The following is a 17,397-nucleotide window of genomic DNA, read 5'->3' as shown; positions in this document are numbered from 1 at the left end:
TGTTCGCTTCTTATTCCAGCTCCAGCTTCTTATTCACTTAATATTTCACCTACAGCTTCTTATTCACTTCTTATTCCAGCTCCAGCTTCTTATTCACTTCTTATTCCAGCTCCAGCCTCTTATGCACTTCTTATTCCAGCTCCAGCTAATTAGTCACTTCTTATTCCAGCTCCAGCCTCTTATTCACTTCTTATTACAGCTCCAGCATCTTGTTCACTTCTTATTCCAGCTCCAGTCTCTTATTCACTTCTTATTCCAGCTCCAGCCTCCTGTTCACTTATTATTCCAGCTCCAGATTCTTATTCACTTATTGTTCCAGCTCCTGCTTTTTATTCACTTCTTAATCCAGCTCCAGCTTATTATTCACTTCTTATTCTGCCCAAACAGCCTCTTGTTCGCTTCTTATTCCAACTCCAGCTTCTTATTCACTTCTTATTCCTGCTCCTGCTTCTTATTCACTTCTTGTTCCAGCTCCAGCCTCTTATTCGCTAGTTATTCCAGCTCCAGCCTCTTATTCACTTCTTATTCCAGCTCCAGCTTCTTATTCACTTCTTATTCCAGCTCCAGCTTCTTATTCACTTCTTATTCCAGCTCCAGCGTCTTATTCACTTCTTATTCCAGCTCCAGCTGCTTATTCATTTCGTATTCCAGCTCCAGCCTCTAATTCCCCTCTTATTCCAGCTCTAGCCTCTTTTTCACTTCTTATTCCAGCTCCAGCTTCTTATTCACTTCTTATTCCTGCTCCTGCTTCTTATTCACTTCTTGTTCCAGCTCCTGCCTCTTATTCACTAGTTATTCCAGCTCCAGCCTCTATTTCCCTTCTTATTCCAGTTCCAGCTTCTTATTCACTTCTTATTCCAGCTCCAGATTCTTATTCACTTCTTATTCCAGCTCCAGCCTCTTATTCACTTCTTATTCCAGCTCCAGCCACTTATTCACTTCTTATTCCAGCTCCAGCTTCTTAATCACTTCTTTTTCCAGATCCAGCTGCTAATTCACTTATTATTTCACCTACAGCTTCTTATTCACTTCTTATTGCAGCCTCTTATTCACTTCTTATTCCAGCTCCAGCCGCTTAATCACTTCTTATTTCACATACAGCTTCTTATTCACTTCTTATTCCAGCCTCTTATTCACTTCTTATTCCAGCTCCAGCCCCTTATTCACTTCTTATTCCAGATCCAGCCCCTTATTCACTTCTTATTCCAGCTCCAGCTGCTTATTCACTTCTTATTCCAGCTCCAGCCGCTTATTCACTTCTTATTCCAGCTCCAGCCTCTTATTCCCCTCTTATTCCAGCTCCAGCTTCTTATTCACTTCTTATTTCAGCTCCAGTCTCTTATTCACTTCTTATTCCAGCTCCAGCTTCTTATTCACTTCTTAATCGAGCTCCAGCCAATTATTCACTTCTTATTCCAGCTCCAGCCTCTTGTTCACTTCTTATTCCAGCTCCATCCTCTTGTTCACTTCTTATTCCAGCTCCAGCCTCTTGTTCACTTCTTATTCCAGCTCCAGCTTCTTATTCAATTCTTATTCCAGCTCCAGATTCTTATTCACTTCTTATTCCAGCTCCAGCCACTTATTCGCTTCTTATTCCAGCTCCAGCTTCTTATTCACTTCTTATTCCAGCTCCAGCCTCTTATTCCATCTCCAGCTTCTTATTCCAGCCTCTAATTCCCTTCTTTTTCCTGCTCCAGCTTCTTATTCACTTCTTATTCCCAGTCCAGCTCCTTATTCACTTATTAATCCAACTCCAGCCTCTTATTCACTTCTTATTCCAGCTCCAGATTCTTATTCACCTTCTTATTCCAGCTCCAGCTTCTTATTCACTTCTCATTCCCACTCTAGCTTCTTATTCACTTATTAATCCAGCTCCAGCCTCTTATTCACTTCTTATTCCTACTCCAGCTTCTTATTCACCTTCTTATTCCCGATCCAGCCTCTTATTCACTTATTATTCCAGCTCCAGCCTCTTATTCACTTATTATTCCAGCTCCAGCTTCTTATTCACTTCTTATTCCAGCTCCAGCTTCTTATTCACTTCTTATTCCAGCTCCAGCCTCTTATTCACTTCTTATTCCAGCTCCAGCCTCTTATTCACTTCTTATTCCAGCTCCAGCCTCTTATTCACTTCTTATTCCAGCTCCAGCCTTTTATTCACTTCTTATTCCAACTCCAGCCTCTTATTCATGTCTTATTCCAGCTCCAGCCTCTTATTCCCCTCTTATTCCAGCTCCAGCTTCTTTTTCACATCTTATTCCAGCTCCAGCCTCTAATTCACTTCTTATTCCAGCTCCAGCTTCTTATTCACTTCTTATTCCAGCTCCAGCTTCTTATTCACTTCTTATTCCAGCTCCAGCTTCTTATTCACTTCTAATTCCAGTTCCAGCTGCTTATTCACTTCTTGTTCCAGCTCCAGCTTCTTTTTCACTACTTATTCCTGCTCCAGCCTCTTATTCACTACTTATTCCAGCTCCAGCTTCTTATTCACTTCTAATTCCAGCTCAAGTCTCTTATTCATTTCTTATTCCAGCTCCTGCACCTTATGCACTTCTTATTCCATCTCCAGCTTCTTATTCACTTCTTATTCCCTCTCTAGCTTCTTATTCACTTATTAATCCAGCTCCATCCTCTTATTCACTTCTTATTCCTACTCCAGCTTCTTATTCACCTTCTTATTCCCGATCCTGCCTCTTATTCACTTATTATTCCAGCTCCAGCCTCTTATTCACTTATTATTCCAGCTCAAGCTTCTTATTCACTTCTTATTCCAGCTCCAGCTTCTTATTCACTTCTTATTCCAGCTCCAGCCTCTTATTCACTTCTTATTCCAGCTCCAGCCTCTTATTCACTTCGCATTCCAGCTCCAGCCTTTTATTCACTTCTTATTCCAGCTCCAGCCTCTTATTCATGTCTTATTCCAGCTCCAGCCTCTTATTCCCCTCTTATTCCAGCTCCAGCTTCTTTTTCACTTCTTATTCCAGCTCCAGCCTCTTTTTCACTTCTTATTCCAGCTCCAGCTTGTTATTCCAGCTCCAGCTTCTTATTCCAGCCTCTTATTCACTTCTTATTCCTGCTCCAGCTTCTTATTCACCTTCTTATTCCTGATCCAGCTTCTTATTCACTTCTTATTCCAGCTCCAGCCTCTTATTTACTTTTTATTCCAGCTCCTGCCTCTTTTTCACTTCTTATTCCAGCTCCAGCCTCTTATTCACTTGTTATTCCAGCTCCAGCTGCTTATTCACTTCTTATTCCAGCTCCAGCCTCTTATTCCATCTCCAGCTTCTTATTCCAGCCTCTAATTCCCTTCTTATTCCTGCTCCAGCTTCTTATTCACTTCTTATTCCCAGTCCAGCTCCTTATTCACTTATTAATCCAACTCCAGCCTCTTATTCACTTCTTATTCCAGCTCCAGATTCTTATTCACCTTCTTATTCCCGATCCAGCCTCTTATTCACTTCTTATTCCAGCTCCAGCCTCTTATTCACTTCTTTTTCCAGCTCCAGCCTCTTATTCACTTTTTATTCTAGCTCCTGCCTCTTATTCACTTCTTGTTCCAGCTCCAGCTTCTTATTCACTTCTTATTCCAGCTCCAGCCTCTTATTCACTTGTTATTCCAGCTCCAGCTGCTTATTCACTTCTTATTCCAGCTCCAGCCTCTTATTCCATCTCCAGCATCTTATTCCAGCCTCTAATTCCCTTCTTATTCCTGCTCCAGCTTCTTATTCACTTCTTATTCCCAGTCCAGCTCCTTATTCACTTATTAATCCAACTCCAGCCTCTTATTCACTTCTTATTCCAGCTCCAGATTCTTATTCACCTTCTTATTCCCGATCCAGCCTCTTATTCACTTCTTATTCCAGCTCCAGCCTCTTATTCACTTCTTATTCCAGCTCCAGCCTCTTATTCACTTTTTATTCTAGCTCCAGCCTCTTATTCACTTCTTGTTCCAGCTCCAGCTTCTTATTTACTTCTTATTCCAGCTCCAGCTTCTTATTCACTTCTTATTCCAGCTCCAGCCTTTTATTCACTTCTTATTCCAGCTCCAGCCTCTTATTCACTTCTTATTACAGCTCCAGCTTCTTATTCACTTCTTATTCAAGCTCCAGCTTCTTATTCACTTCTTATTCCAGCTACAGCCTCTTATTCACTTCTTATTCCAACTTCAGCCTCTTATTCCCTTCTTATTCCAGCTCCATCTTCTTATTCACTTCTTATTCCCACTCTAGCTTCTTATTCACTTATTAATCCAGCTCCAGCCTCTTATTCACTTCTTAATCCTACTCCAGCTTCTTATTCACCTTCTTATTCCCGATCCAGCCTCTTATTCACTTATTATTCCAGCTCCAGCCTCTTATTCACTTATTATTCCAGCTTCAGCTTCTTATTCACTTCATATTCCAGCTCCAGCTTCTTATTCACTTCTTATTCCAGCTCCAGCCTCTTATTCACTTCTTATTCCAGCTCCAGCCTCTTATTCACTTCTTATTCCAGCTCCAGCCTCGTATTCACTTCTTATTCCAGCTCCAGCCTCTTATTCATGTCTTATTCCAGCTCCAGCCTCTTATTCCCCTCTTATTCCAGCTCCAGCTTCTTTTTCACTTCTTATTCCAGCTCCAGCCTCTTTTTCACTTCTTATTCCAGCTCCAGCTTCTTATTCACTTCTTATTCCCTCTCTAGCTTCTTATTCACTTATTAATCCAGCTCCAGCCTCTTATTCACTTCTTATTCCTACTCCAGCTTCTTATTCACCTTCTTATTCCCGATCAAGCCTCTTATTCACTTATTATTCCAGCTCCAGCCTCTTATTCACTTATTATTCCAGCTCAAGCTTCTTATTCACTTCTTATTCCAGCTCCAGCCTCTTATTCACTTCTTATTCCAGCTCCAGCTGCTTATTCACTTCTTGTTCCAGCTCCAGCTTCTTATTCACTACTTATTCCAGCTCCAGCCTCTTATTCACTACTTATTCCACCTCCAGCTTCTTATTCACTTCTTATTCCAGCTTAAGTCTCTTATTCATTTCTTATTCCAGCTCCAGCTCCTTATGCACTTCTTATTCCATCTCCAGCTTCTTATTCACTTCTTATTCCCTCTCTAGCTTCTTATTCACTTATTAATCCAGCTCCAGCCTCTTATTCACTTCTTATTCCTACTCCAGCTTCTTATTCACCTTCTTATTCCCGATCAAGCCTCTTATTCACTTATTATTCCAGCTCCAGCCTCTTATTCACTTATTATTCCAGCTCAAGCTTCTTATTCACTTCTTATTCCAGCTCCAGCTTCTTATTCACTTCTTATTCCAGCTCCAGCCTCTTATTCACTTCTTATTCCAGCTCCAACCTCTTATTCACTTCACATTCCAGCTCCAGCCTTTTATTCACTTCTTATTCCAGCTCCAGCCTCTTATTCATGTCTTATTCTAGCTCCAGCCTCTTATTCCCCTCTTATTCCAGCTCCAGCTTCTTTTTCACTTCTTATTCCAGCTCCAGCCTCTTATTCACTTCTTATTCCAGCTCCCGCTTGTTATTCCAGCTCCAGCTTCTTATTCCAGCCTCTTATTCACTTCTTATTCCTGCTCCAGCTACTTATTCACCTTCTTATTCCTGATCCAGCTTCTTATTCACTTCTTATTCCAGCTCCAGCCTCTTATTTACTTCTTATTCCAGCTCCTGCCTCTTTTTCACTTCTTATTCCAGCTCCATCCTCTTATTCTCTGGTTATTCCAGCTCCAGCTGCTTATTCACTTCTTATTCCAGCTCCAGCCTCTTATTCAATCTCCAGCTTCTTATTCCAGCCTCTAATTCCCTTGTTATTCCTGCTCCAGCTTCTTATTCACTTCTTATTCCCAGTCCAGCTCCTTATTCACTTATTAATCCAACTCCAGCCTCTTATTCACTTCTTATTCCAGCTCCAGATTCTTATTCACCTTTTTATTCCTGATCCAGCCTCTTATTCACTTCTTATTCCAGCTCCAGCCTCTTATTCACTTCTTTTTCCAGCTCCAGCCTCTTATTCACTTTTTATTCTAGCTCCAGCCTCTTATTCACTTCTTGTTCCAGCTCCAGCTTCTTATTCACTTCTTATTCCAGCTCCAGCCTCTTATTCACTTGTTATTCCAGCTCCAGCTGCTTATTCACTTCTTATTGCAGCTCCAGCCTCTTATTCCATCTCCAGCTTCTTATTCCAGCCTCTAATTCCCTTCTTATTCCTGCTCCAGCTTCTTATTCACTTCTTATTCCCAGTCCAGCTCCTTATTCACTTATTAATCCAACTCCAGCCTCTTATTCACTTCTTATTCCAGCTCCAGATTCTTATTCACCTTCTTATTCCCGATCCAGCCTCTTATTCACTTCTTATTCCAGCTCCAGCCTCTTATTCACTTCTTATTCCAGCTCCAGCCTCTTATTCACTTTTTATTCTAGCTCCAGCCTCTTATTCACTTCTTGTTCCAGCTCCAGCTTCTTATTCACTTCTTATTCCAGCTCCAGCTTCTTATTCACTTCTTATTCCAGCTCCAGCCTTTTATTCACTTCTTATACCAGCTCCAGCCTCTTATTCACTTCTTATTCCAGCTCCAGCTTCTTATTCACATCTTATTCAAGCTCCAGCTTCTTCTTCACTTCTTATTCCAGCTCCAGCCTCTTATTCACTTCTTTTTCCAACTTCAGCCTCTTATTCCCTTCTTATTCCAGCTCCAGCTTCTTATTCGCTTCTTATTCCCACTCTAGCATCTTATTCACTTATTAATCCAGCTCCAGCCTCTTATTCACTTCTTATTCCTACTCCAGCTTCTTATTCACCTTCTTATTCCCGATCCAGCCTCTTATTCACTTATTATTCCAGCTCCAGCCTCTTATTCACTTCTTATTCCAGCTCCAGCTTCTTATTCACTTCTTATTCCAGCTCCAGCCTCTTTTTCACTTCTTATTCCAGCTCCAGCCTCTTATTCACTTCTTATTCCAGCTCCAGCCTCGTATTCACTTCTTATTCCAGCTCCAGCGTCTTATTCATGTCTTTTTACAGCTCCAGCCTCTTATTCCCCTCTTATTCCAGCTCCAGCTTCTTTTTCACTTCTTATTCCAGCTCCAGCCTCTTTTTCACTTCTTATTCCAGCTCCAGCTTCTTATTCACTTCTTATTCCAGCTCCAGCTTCTTATTCACTTGTTATTCCAGCTCCAGCTGCTTATTCACTTCTTATTCCAGCTCCAGCCTCTTATTCCATCTCCAGCTTCTTATTCCAGCCTCTAATTCCCTTCTTATTCCTGCTCCAGCTTCTTATTCACTTCTTATTCCCAGTCCAGCTCCTTATTCACTTATTAATCCAACTCCAGCCTCTTATTCACTTCTTATTCCAGCTCCAGATTCTTATTCACCTTCTTATTCCCGATCCAGCCTCTTATTCACTTCTTATTCCAGCTCCAGCCTCGTATTCACTTCTTTTTCCAGCTCCAGCCTCTTATTCACTTTTTATTCTAGCTCCTGCCTCTTATTCACTTCTTGTTCCAGCTCCAGCTTCTTATTCACTTCTTATTCCAGCTCCAGCCTCTTATTCACTACTTATTCCAGCTCCAGCTGCTTATTCACTTCTTATTCCAGCTCCAGCCTCTTATTCCTGCTCCAGCATCTTATTCCAGCCTCTAATTCCCTTCTTATTCCTGCTCCAGCTTCTTAGTCACTTCTTATTCCCAGTCCAGCTCCTTATTCACTTATTAATCCAACTCCAGGCTCTTATTCACTTCTTATTCCAGCTCCAGCCTCTTATTCACTTTTTATTCTAGCTCCAGCCTCTTATTCACTTCTTGTTCCAGCTCCAGCTTCTTATTTACTTCTTATTCCAGCTCCAGCTTCTTATTCACTTCTTATTCCAGCTCCAGCCTTTTATTCACTTCTTATTCCAGCTCCAGCCTCTTATTCACTTCTTATTACAGCTCCAGCTTCTTATTCACTTCTTATTCAAGCTCCAGCTTCTTATTCACTTCTTATTCCAGCTACAGCCTCTTATTCACTTCTTATTCCAGCTTCAGCCTCTTATTCCCTTCTTATTCCAGCTCCATCTTCTTATTCACTTCTTATTCCCACTCTAGCTTCTTATTCACTTATTAATCCAGCTCCAGCCTCTTATTCACTTCTTAATCCTACTCCAGCTTCTTATTCACCTTCTTATTCCCGATCCAGCCTCTTATTCACTTATTATTCCAGCTCCAGCCTCTTATTCACTTATTATTCCAGCTTCAGCTTCTTATTCACTTCATATTCCAGCTCCAGCTTCTTATTCACTTCTTATTCCAGCTCCAGCCTCTTATTCACTTCTTATTCCAGCTCCAGCCTCTTATTCACTTCTTATTCCAGCTCCAGCCTCGTATTCACTTCTTATTCCAGCTCCAGCCTCTTATTCATGTCTTATTCCAGCTCCAGCCTCTTATTCCCCTCTTATTCCAGCTCCAGCTTCTTTTTCACTTCTTATTCCAGCTCCAGCCTCTTTTTCACTTCTTATTCCAGCTCCAGCTTCTTATTCACTTCTAATTCCAGCTCCAGCTTCTTATTCACTTCTTATTCCAGCTCCAGCTTCTTATTCACTTCTTATTCCAGCTCCAGCTGCTTATTCACTTCTTGCTCCAGCTCCAGCTTCTTATTCACTACTTATTCCAGCTCCAGCCTCTTATTCACTACTTATTCCACCTCCAGCTTCTTATTCATTTCTTATTCCAGCTCCAGCTCCTTATGCACTTCTTATTCCATCTCCAGCTTCTTATTCACTTCTTATTCCCTCTCTAGCTTCTTATTCACTTATTAATCCAGCTCCAGCCTCTTATTCACTTCTTATTCCTACTCCAGCTTCTTATTCACCTTCTTATTCCCGATCAAGCCTCTTATTCACTTATTATTCCAGCTCCAGCCTCTTATTCACTTATTATTCCAGCTCAAGCTTCTTATTCACTTCTTATTCCAGCTCCAGCTTCTTATTCACTTCTTATTCCAGCTCCAGCCTCTTATTCACTTCTTATTCCAGCTCCAGCCTCTTATTCACTTCACATTCCAGCTCCAGCCTTTTATTCACTTCTTATTCCAGCTCCAGCCTCTTATTCATGTCTTATTCTAGCTCCAGCCTCTTATTCCCCTCTTATTCCAGCTCCAGCTTCTTTTTCACTTCTTATTCCAGCTCCAGCCTCTTATTCACTTCTTATTCCAGCTCCATCTTGTTATTCCAGCTCCAGCTTCTTATTCCAGCCTCTTATTCACTTCTTATTCCTGCTCCAGCTTCTTATTCACCTTCTTATTCCTGATCCAGCTTCTTATTCACTTCTTATTCCAGCTCCAGCCTCTTATTTACTTCTTATTCCAGCTCCTGCCTCTTTTTCACTTCTTATTCCAGCTCCATCCTCTTATTCTCTGGTTATTCCAGCTCCAGCTGCTTATACACTTCTTATTCCAGCTCCAGCCTCTTATTCCATCTCCAGCTTCTTATTCCAGCCTCTAATTCCCTTGTTATTCCTGCTCCAGCTTCTTATTCAATTCTTATTCCCAGTCCAGCTCCTTATTCACTTATTAATCCAACTCCAGCCTCTTATTCACTTCTTATTCCAGCTCCAGATTCTTATTCACATTTTATTCCTGATCCAGCCTCTTATTCACTTCTTATTCCAGCTCCAGCCTCTTATTCACTTCTTTTTCCAGCTCCAGCCTCTTATTCACTTTTTATTCTAGGTCCAGCCTCTTATTCACTTCTTGTTCCAGCTCCAGCTTCTTATTCACTTCTTATTCCAGCTCCAGCCTCTTATTCACTTGTTATTCCAGCTCCAGCTGCTTATTCACTTCTTATTCCAGCTCCAGCCTCTTATTCCATCTCCAGCTTCTTATTCCAGCCTCTAATTCCCTTCTTATTCCTGCTCCAGCTTCTTATTCACTTCTTATTCCCAGTCCAGCTCCTTATTCACTTATTAATCCAACTCCAGCCTCTTATTCACTTCTTATTCCAGCTCCAGATTCTTATTCACCTTCTTATTCCCGATCCAGCCTCTTATTCACTTCTTACTCCAGCTCCAGCCTCTTATTCACTTCTTTTTCCAGCTCCAGCCTCTTATTCACTTTTTATTCTAGCTCCTGCCTCTTATTCACTTCTTGTTCCAGCTCCAGCTTCTTATTCACTTCTTATTCCAGCTCCAGCCTCTTATTCACTACTTATTCCAGCTCCAGCTGCTTATTCACTTCTTATTCCAGCTCCAGCCTCTTATTCCATCTCCAGCATCTTATTCCAGCCTCTAATTCCCTTCTTATTCCTGCTCCAGCTTCTTATTCACTTCTTATTCCCAGTCCAGCTCCTTATTCACTTATTAATCCAACTCCAGCCTCTTATTCACTTCTTATTCCAGCTCCAGATTCTTATTCACCTTCTTATTCCCGATCCAGCCTATTATTCACTTATTATTCCAGCTCCAGCCTCTTATTCACTTCTTATTCCAGCTCCAGCCTCTTATTCACTTTTTATTCTAGCTCCAGCCTCTTATTCACTTCTTATTCCAGCTCCAGCCTCTTATTCACTTCTTATTACAGCTCCAGCTTCTTATTCACTTCTTATTCAAGCTCCAGCTTCTTATTCACTTCTTATTCCAGCTACAGCCTCTTATTCACTTATTATTCCAGCTTCAGCTTCTTATTCACTTCATATTCCAGCTCCAGCTTCTTATTCACTTCTTATTCCAGCTCCAGCCTCTTATTCACTTCTTATTCCAGCTCCAGCCTCTTATTCACTTCTTATTCCAGCTCCAGCCTCGTATTCACTTCTTATTCCAGCTCCAGCCTCTTATTCATGTCTTATTCCAGCTCCAGCCTCTTATTCCCCTCTTATTCCAGCTCCAGCTTCTTTTTCACTTCTTATTCCAGCTCCAGCCTCTTTTTCACTTCTTATTCCAGCTCCAGCTTCTTATTCACTTCTTATTCCCTCTCTAGCTTCTTATTCACTTATTAATCCAGCTCCAGCCTCTTATTCACTTCTTATTCCTACTCCAGCTTCTTATTCACCTTCTTATTCCCGATCAAGCCTCTTATTCACTTATTATTCCAGCTCCAGCCTCTTATTCACTTATTATTCCAGCTCAAGCTTCTTATTCACTTCTTATTCCAGCTCCAGCCTCTTATTCACTTCTTATTCCAGCTCCAGCTGCTTATTCACTTCTTGTTCCAGCTCCAGCTTCTTATTCACTACTTATTCCAGCTCCAGCCTCTTATTCACTACTTATTCCACCTCCAGCTTCTTATTCACTTCTTATTCCAGCTTAAGTCTCTTATTCATTTCTTATTCCAGCTCCAGCTCCTTATGCACTTCTTATTCCATCTCCAGCTTCTTATTCACTTCTTATTCCCTCTCTAGCTTCTTATTCACTTATTAATCCAGCTCCAGCCTCTTATTCACTTCTTATTCCTACTCCAGCTTCTTATTCACCTTCTTATTCCCGATCAAGCCTCTTATTCACTTATTATTCCAGCTCCAGCCTCTTATTCACTTATTATTCCAGCTCAAGCTTCTTATTCACTTCTTATTCCAGCTCCAGCTTCTTATTCACTTCTTATTCCAGCTCCAGCCTCTTATTCACTTCTTATTCCAGCTCCAACCTCTTATTCACTTCACATTCCAGCTCCAGCCTTTTATTCACTTCTTATTCCAGCTCCAGCCTCTTATTCATGTCTTATTCTAGCTCCAGCCTCTTATTCCCCTCTTATTCCAGCTCCAGCTTCTTTTTCACTTCTTATTCCAGCTCCAGCCTCTTATTCACTTCTTATTCCAGCTCCCGCTTGTTATTCCAGCTCCAGCTTCTTATTCCAGCCTCTTATTCACTTCTTATTCCTGCTCCAGCTACTTATTCACCTTCTTATTCCTGATCCAGCTTCTTATTCACTTCTTATTCCAGCTCCAGCCTCTTATTTACTTCTTATTCCAGCTCCTGCCTCTTTTTCACTTCTTATTCCAGCTCCATCCTCTTATTCTCTGGTTATTCCAGCTCCAGCTGCTTATTCACTTCTTATTCCAGCTCCAGCCTCTTATTCAATCTCCAGCTTCTTATTCCAGCCTCTAATTCCCTTGTTATTCCTGCTCCAGCTTCTTATTCACTTCTTATTCCCAGTCCAGCTCCTTATTCACTTATTAATCCAACTCCAGCCTCTTATTCACTTCTTATTCCAGCTCCAGATTCTTATTCACCTTTTTATTCCTGATCCAGCCTCTTATTCACTTCTTATTCCAGCTCCAGCCTCTTATTCACTTCTTTTTCCAGCTCCAGCCTCTTATTCACTTTTTATTCTAGCTCCAGCCTCTTATTCACTTCTTGTTCCAGCTCCAGCTTCTTATTCACTTCTTATTCCAGCTCCAGCCTCTTATTCACTTGTTATTCCAGCTCCAGCTGCTTATTCACTTCTTATTGCAGCTCCAGCCTCTTATTCCATCTCCAGCTTCTTATTCCAGCCTCTAATTCCCTTCTTATTCCTGCTCCAGCTTCTTATTCACTTCTTATTCCCAGTCCAGCTCCTTATTCACTTATTAATCCAACTCCAGCCTCTTATTCACTTCTTATTCCAGCTCCAGATTCTTATTCACCTTCTTATTCCCGATCCAGCCTCTTATTCACTTCTTATTCCAGCTCCAGCCTCTTATTCACTTCTTATTCCAGCTCCAGCCTCTTATTCACTTTTTATTCTAGCTCCAGCCTCTTATTCACTTCTTGTTCCAGCTCCAGCTTCTTATTCACTTCTTATTCCAGCTCCAGCTTCTTATTCACTTCTTATTCCAGCTCCAGCCTTTTATTCACTTCTTATACCAGCTCCAGCCTCTTAGTCACTTCTTATTCCAGCTCCAGCTTCTTATTCACATCTTATTCATGCTCCAGCTTCTTCTTCACTTCTTATTCCAGCTCCAGCCTCTTATTCACTTCTTTTTCCAACTTCAGCCTCTTATTCCCTTCTTATTCCAGCTCCAGCTTCTTATTCACTTCTTATTCCCACTCTAGCATCTTATTCACTTATTAATCCAGCTCCAGCCTCTTATTCACTTCTTATTCCTACTCCAGCTTCTTATTCACCTTCTTATTCCCGATCCAGCCTCTTATTCACTTATTATTCCAGCTCCAGCCTCTTATTCACTTCTTATTCCAGCTCCAGCTTCTTATTCACTTCTTATTCCAGCTCCAGCCTCTTTTTCACTTCTTATTCCAGCTCCAGCCTCTTATTCACTTCTTATTCCAGCTCCAGCCTCGTATTCACTTCTTATTCCAGCTCCAGCGTCTTATTCATGTCTTTTTACAGCTCCAGCCTCTTATTCCCCTCTTATTCCAGCTCCAGCTTCTTTTTCACTTCTTATTCCAGCTCCAGCCTCTTTTTCACTTCTTATTCCAGCTCCAGCTTCTTATTCACTTCTTATTCCAGCTCCAGCTTCTTATTCACTTGTTATTCCAGCTCCAGCTGCTTATTCACTTCTTATTCCAGCTCCAGCCTCTTATTCCATCTCCAGCTTCTTATTCCAGCCTCTAATTCCCTTCTTATTCCTGCTCCAGCTTCTTATTCACTTCTTATTCCCAGTCCAGCTCCTTATTCACTTATTAATCCAACTCCAGCCTCTTATTCACTTCTTATTCCAGCTCCAGATTCTTATTCACCTTCTTATTCCCGATCCAGCCTCTTATTCACTTCTTATTCCAGCTCCAGCCTCGTATTCACTTCTTTTTCCAGCTCCAGCCTCTTATTCACTTTTTATTCTAGCTCCTGCCTCTTATTCACTTCTTGTTCCAGCTCCAGCTTCTTATTCACTTCTTATTCCAGCTCCAGCCTCTTATTCACTACTTATTCCAGCTCCAGCTGCTTATTCACTTCTTATTCCAGCTCCAGCCTCTTATTCCATCTCCAGCATCTTATTCCAGCCTCTAATTCCCTTCTTATTCCTGCTCCAGCTTCTTAGTCACTTCTTATTCCCAGTCCAGCTCCTTATTCACTTATTAATCCAACTCCAGGCTCTTATTCACTTCTTATTCCAGCTCCAGCCTCTTATTCACTTTTTATTCTAGCTCCAGCCTCTTATTCACTTCTTGTTCCAGCTCCAGCTTCTTATTTACTTCTTATTCCAGCTCCAGCTTCTTATTCACTTCTTATTCCAGCTCCAGCCTTTTATTCACTTCTTATTCCAGCTCCAGCCTCTTATTCACTTCTTATTACAGCTCCAGCTTCTTATTCACTTCTTATTCAAGCTCCAGCTTCTTATTCACTTCTTATTCCAGCTACAGCCTCTTATTCACTTCTTATTCCAGCTTCAGCCTCTTATTCCCTTCTTATTCCAGCTCCATCTTCTTATTCACTTCTTATTCCCACTCTAGCTTCTTATTCACTTATTAATCCAGCTCCAGCCTCTTATTCACTTCTTAATCCTACTCCAGCTTCTTATTCACCTTCTTATTCCCGATCCAGCCTCTTATTCACTTATTATTCCAGCTCCAGCCTCTTATTCACTTATTATTCCAGCTTCAGCTTCTTATTCACTTCATATTCCAGCTCCAGCTTCTTATTCACTTCTTATTCCAGCTCCAGCCTCTTATTCACTTCTTATTCCAGCTCCAGCCTCTTATTCACTTCTTATTCCAGCTCCAGCCTCGTATTCACTTCTTATTCCAGCTCCAGCCTCTTATTCATGTCTTATTCCAGCTCCAGCCTATTATTCCCCTCTTATTCCAGCTCCAGCTTCTTTTTCACTTCTTATTCCAGCTCCAGCCTCTTTTTCACTTCTTATTCCAGCTCCAGCTTCTTATTCACTTCTAATTCCAGCTCCAGCTTCTTATTCACTTCTTATTCCAGCTCCAGCTTCTTATTCACTTCTTATTCCAGCTCCAGCTGCTTATTCACTTCTTGTTCCAGCTCCAGCTTCTTATTCACTACTTATTCCAGCTCCAGCCTCTTATTCACTACTTATTCCACCTCCAGCTTCTTATTCATTTCTTATTCCAGCTCCAGCTCCTTATGCACTTCTTATTCCATCTCCAGCTTCTTATTCACTTCTTATTCCCTCTCTAGCTTCTTATTCACTTATTAATCCAGCTCCAGCCTCTTATTCACTTCTTATTCCTACTCCAGCTTCTTATTCACCTTCTTATTCCCGATCAAGCCTCTTATTCACTTATTATTCCAGCTCCAGCCTCTTATTCACTTATTATTCCAGCTCAAGCTTCTTATTCACTTCTTATTCCAGCTCCAGCTTCTTATTCACTTCTTATTCCAGCTCCAGCCTCTTATTCACTTCTTATTCCAGCTCCAGCCTCTTATTCACTTCACATTCCAGCTCCAGCCTTTTATTCACTTCTTATTCCAGCTCCAGCCTCTTATTCATGTCTTATTCTAGCTCCAGCCTCTTATTCCCCTCTTATTCCAGCTCCAGCTTCTTTTTCACTTCTTATTCCAGCTCCAGCCTCTTATTCACTTCTTATTCCAGCTCCATCTTGTTATTCCAGCTCCAGCTTCTTATTCCAGCCTCTTATTCACTTCTTATTCCTGCTCCAGCTTCTTATTCACCTTCTTATTCCTGATCCAGCTTCTTATTCACTTCTTATTCCAGCTCCAGCCTCTTATTTACTTCTTATTCCAGCTCCTGCCTCTTTTTCACTTCTTATTCCAGCTCCATCCTCTTATTCTCTGGTTATTCCAGCTCCAGCTGCTTATACACTTCTTATTCCAGCTCCAGCCTCTTATTCCATCTCCAGCTTCTTATTCCAGCCTCTAATTCCCTTGTTATTCCTGCTCCAGCTTCTTATTCACTTCTTATTCCCAGTCCAGCTCCTTATTCACTTATTAATCCAACTCCAGCCTCTTATTCACTTCTTATTCCAGCTCCAGATTCTTATTCACATTTTATTCCTGATCCAGCCTCTTATTCACTTCTTATTCCAGCTCCAGCCTCTTATTCACTTCTTTTTCCAGCTCCAGCCTCTTATTCACTTTTTATTCTAGGTCCAGCCTCTTATTCACTTCTTGTTCCAGCTCCAGCTTCTTATTCACTTCTTATTCCAGCTCCAGCCTCTTATTCACTTGTTATTCCAGCTCCAGCTGCTTATTCACTTCTTATTCCAGCTCCAGCCTCTTATTCCATCTCCAGCTTCTTATTCCAGCCTCTAATTCCCTTCTTATTCCTGCTCCAGCTTCTTATTCACTTCTTATTCCCAGTCCAGCTCCTTATTCACTTATTAATCCAACTCCAGCCTCTTATTCACTTCTTATTCCAGCTCCAGATTCTTATTCACCTTCTTATTCCCGATCCAGCCTCTTATTCACTTCTTATTCCAGCTCCAGCCTCTTATTCACTTCTTATTCCAGCTCCAGCCCCTTATTCACTTTTTATTCTAGCTCCAGCCTCTTATTCACTTCTTGTTCCAGCTCCAGCTTCTTATTCACTTCTTATTCCAGCTCCAGCTTCTTATTCACTTCTTATTCCAGCTCCAGCCTTTTATTCACTTCTTATACCAGCTCCAGCCTCTTATTCACTTCTTATTCCAGCTCCAGCTTCTTATTCACTTCTTATTCAAGCTCCAGCTTCTTCTTCACTTCTTATTCCAGCTCCAGCCTCTTATTCACTTCTTATTCCAACTTCAGCCTCTTATTCCCTTCTTATTCCAGCTCCAGCTTCTTATTCACTTCTTATTCCCACTCTAGCATCTTATTCACTTATTAATCCAGCTCCATCCTCTTATTCACTTCTTATTCCTACTCCAGCTTCTTATTCACCTTCTTATTCCCGATCCAGCCTCTTATTCACTTATTATTCCAGCTCCAGCCTCTTATTCACTTATTATTCCAGCTCCAGCTTCTTATTCACTTCTTATTCCAGCTCCAGCCTCTTTTTCACTTCTTATTCCAGCTCCAGCCTCTTATTCACTTCTTATTCCAGCTCCAGCCTCGTATTCACTTCTTATTCCAGCTCCAGCGTCTTATTCATGTCTTTTTACAGCTCCAGCCTCTTATTCCCCTCTTATTCCAGCTCCAGCTTCTTTTTCACTTCTTATTCCAGCTCCAGCCTCTTTTTCACTTCTTATTCCAGCTCCAGCTTCTTATTCACTTCTTATTCCAGCTCCAGCTTCTTATTCACTTCTTATTCCAGCTCCAGCTTCTTATTCACTTCTTATTCCAGCTCCGGCTGCTTATTCACTTCTTGTTCCAGCTCCAGCTTCTTATTCACTACTTATTCCAGCTCCAGCCTCTTATTCACTACTTATTCCACCTCCAGCTTCTTATTCACTTCTTATTCCAGCTCAAGTCTCTTATTCATTTCTTATTCCAGCTCCAGCTCCTTATGCACTTCTTATTCCATCTCCAGCTTCTTATTCACTTCTTATTCCCTCTCTAGCTTCTTATTCACTTATTAATCCAGCTCCA

This window comes from Taudactylus pleione, unplaced genomic scaffold (assembly GCF_031769625.1).
Source record: "Taudactylus pleione unplaced genomic scaffold, aTauple2 ptg001139l, whole genome shotgun sequence".
Lineage (NCBI taxonomy): Eukaryota > Metazoa > Chordata > Amphibia > Anura > Myobatrachidae > Taudactylus > Taudactylus pleione.
The sequence above is the reverse complement of the archived record's forward strand: the minus strand, read 5'-3'. Positions refer to the sequence as shown.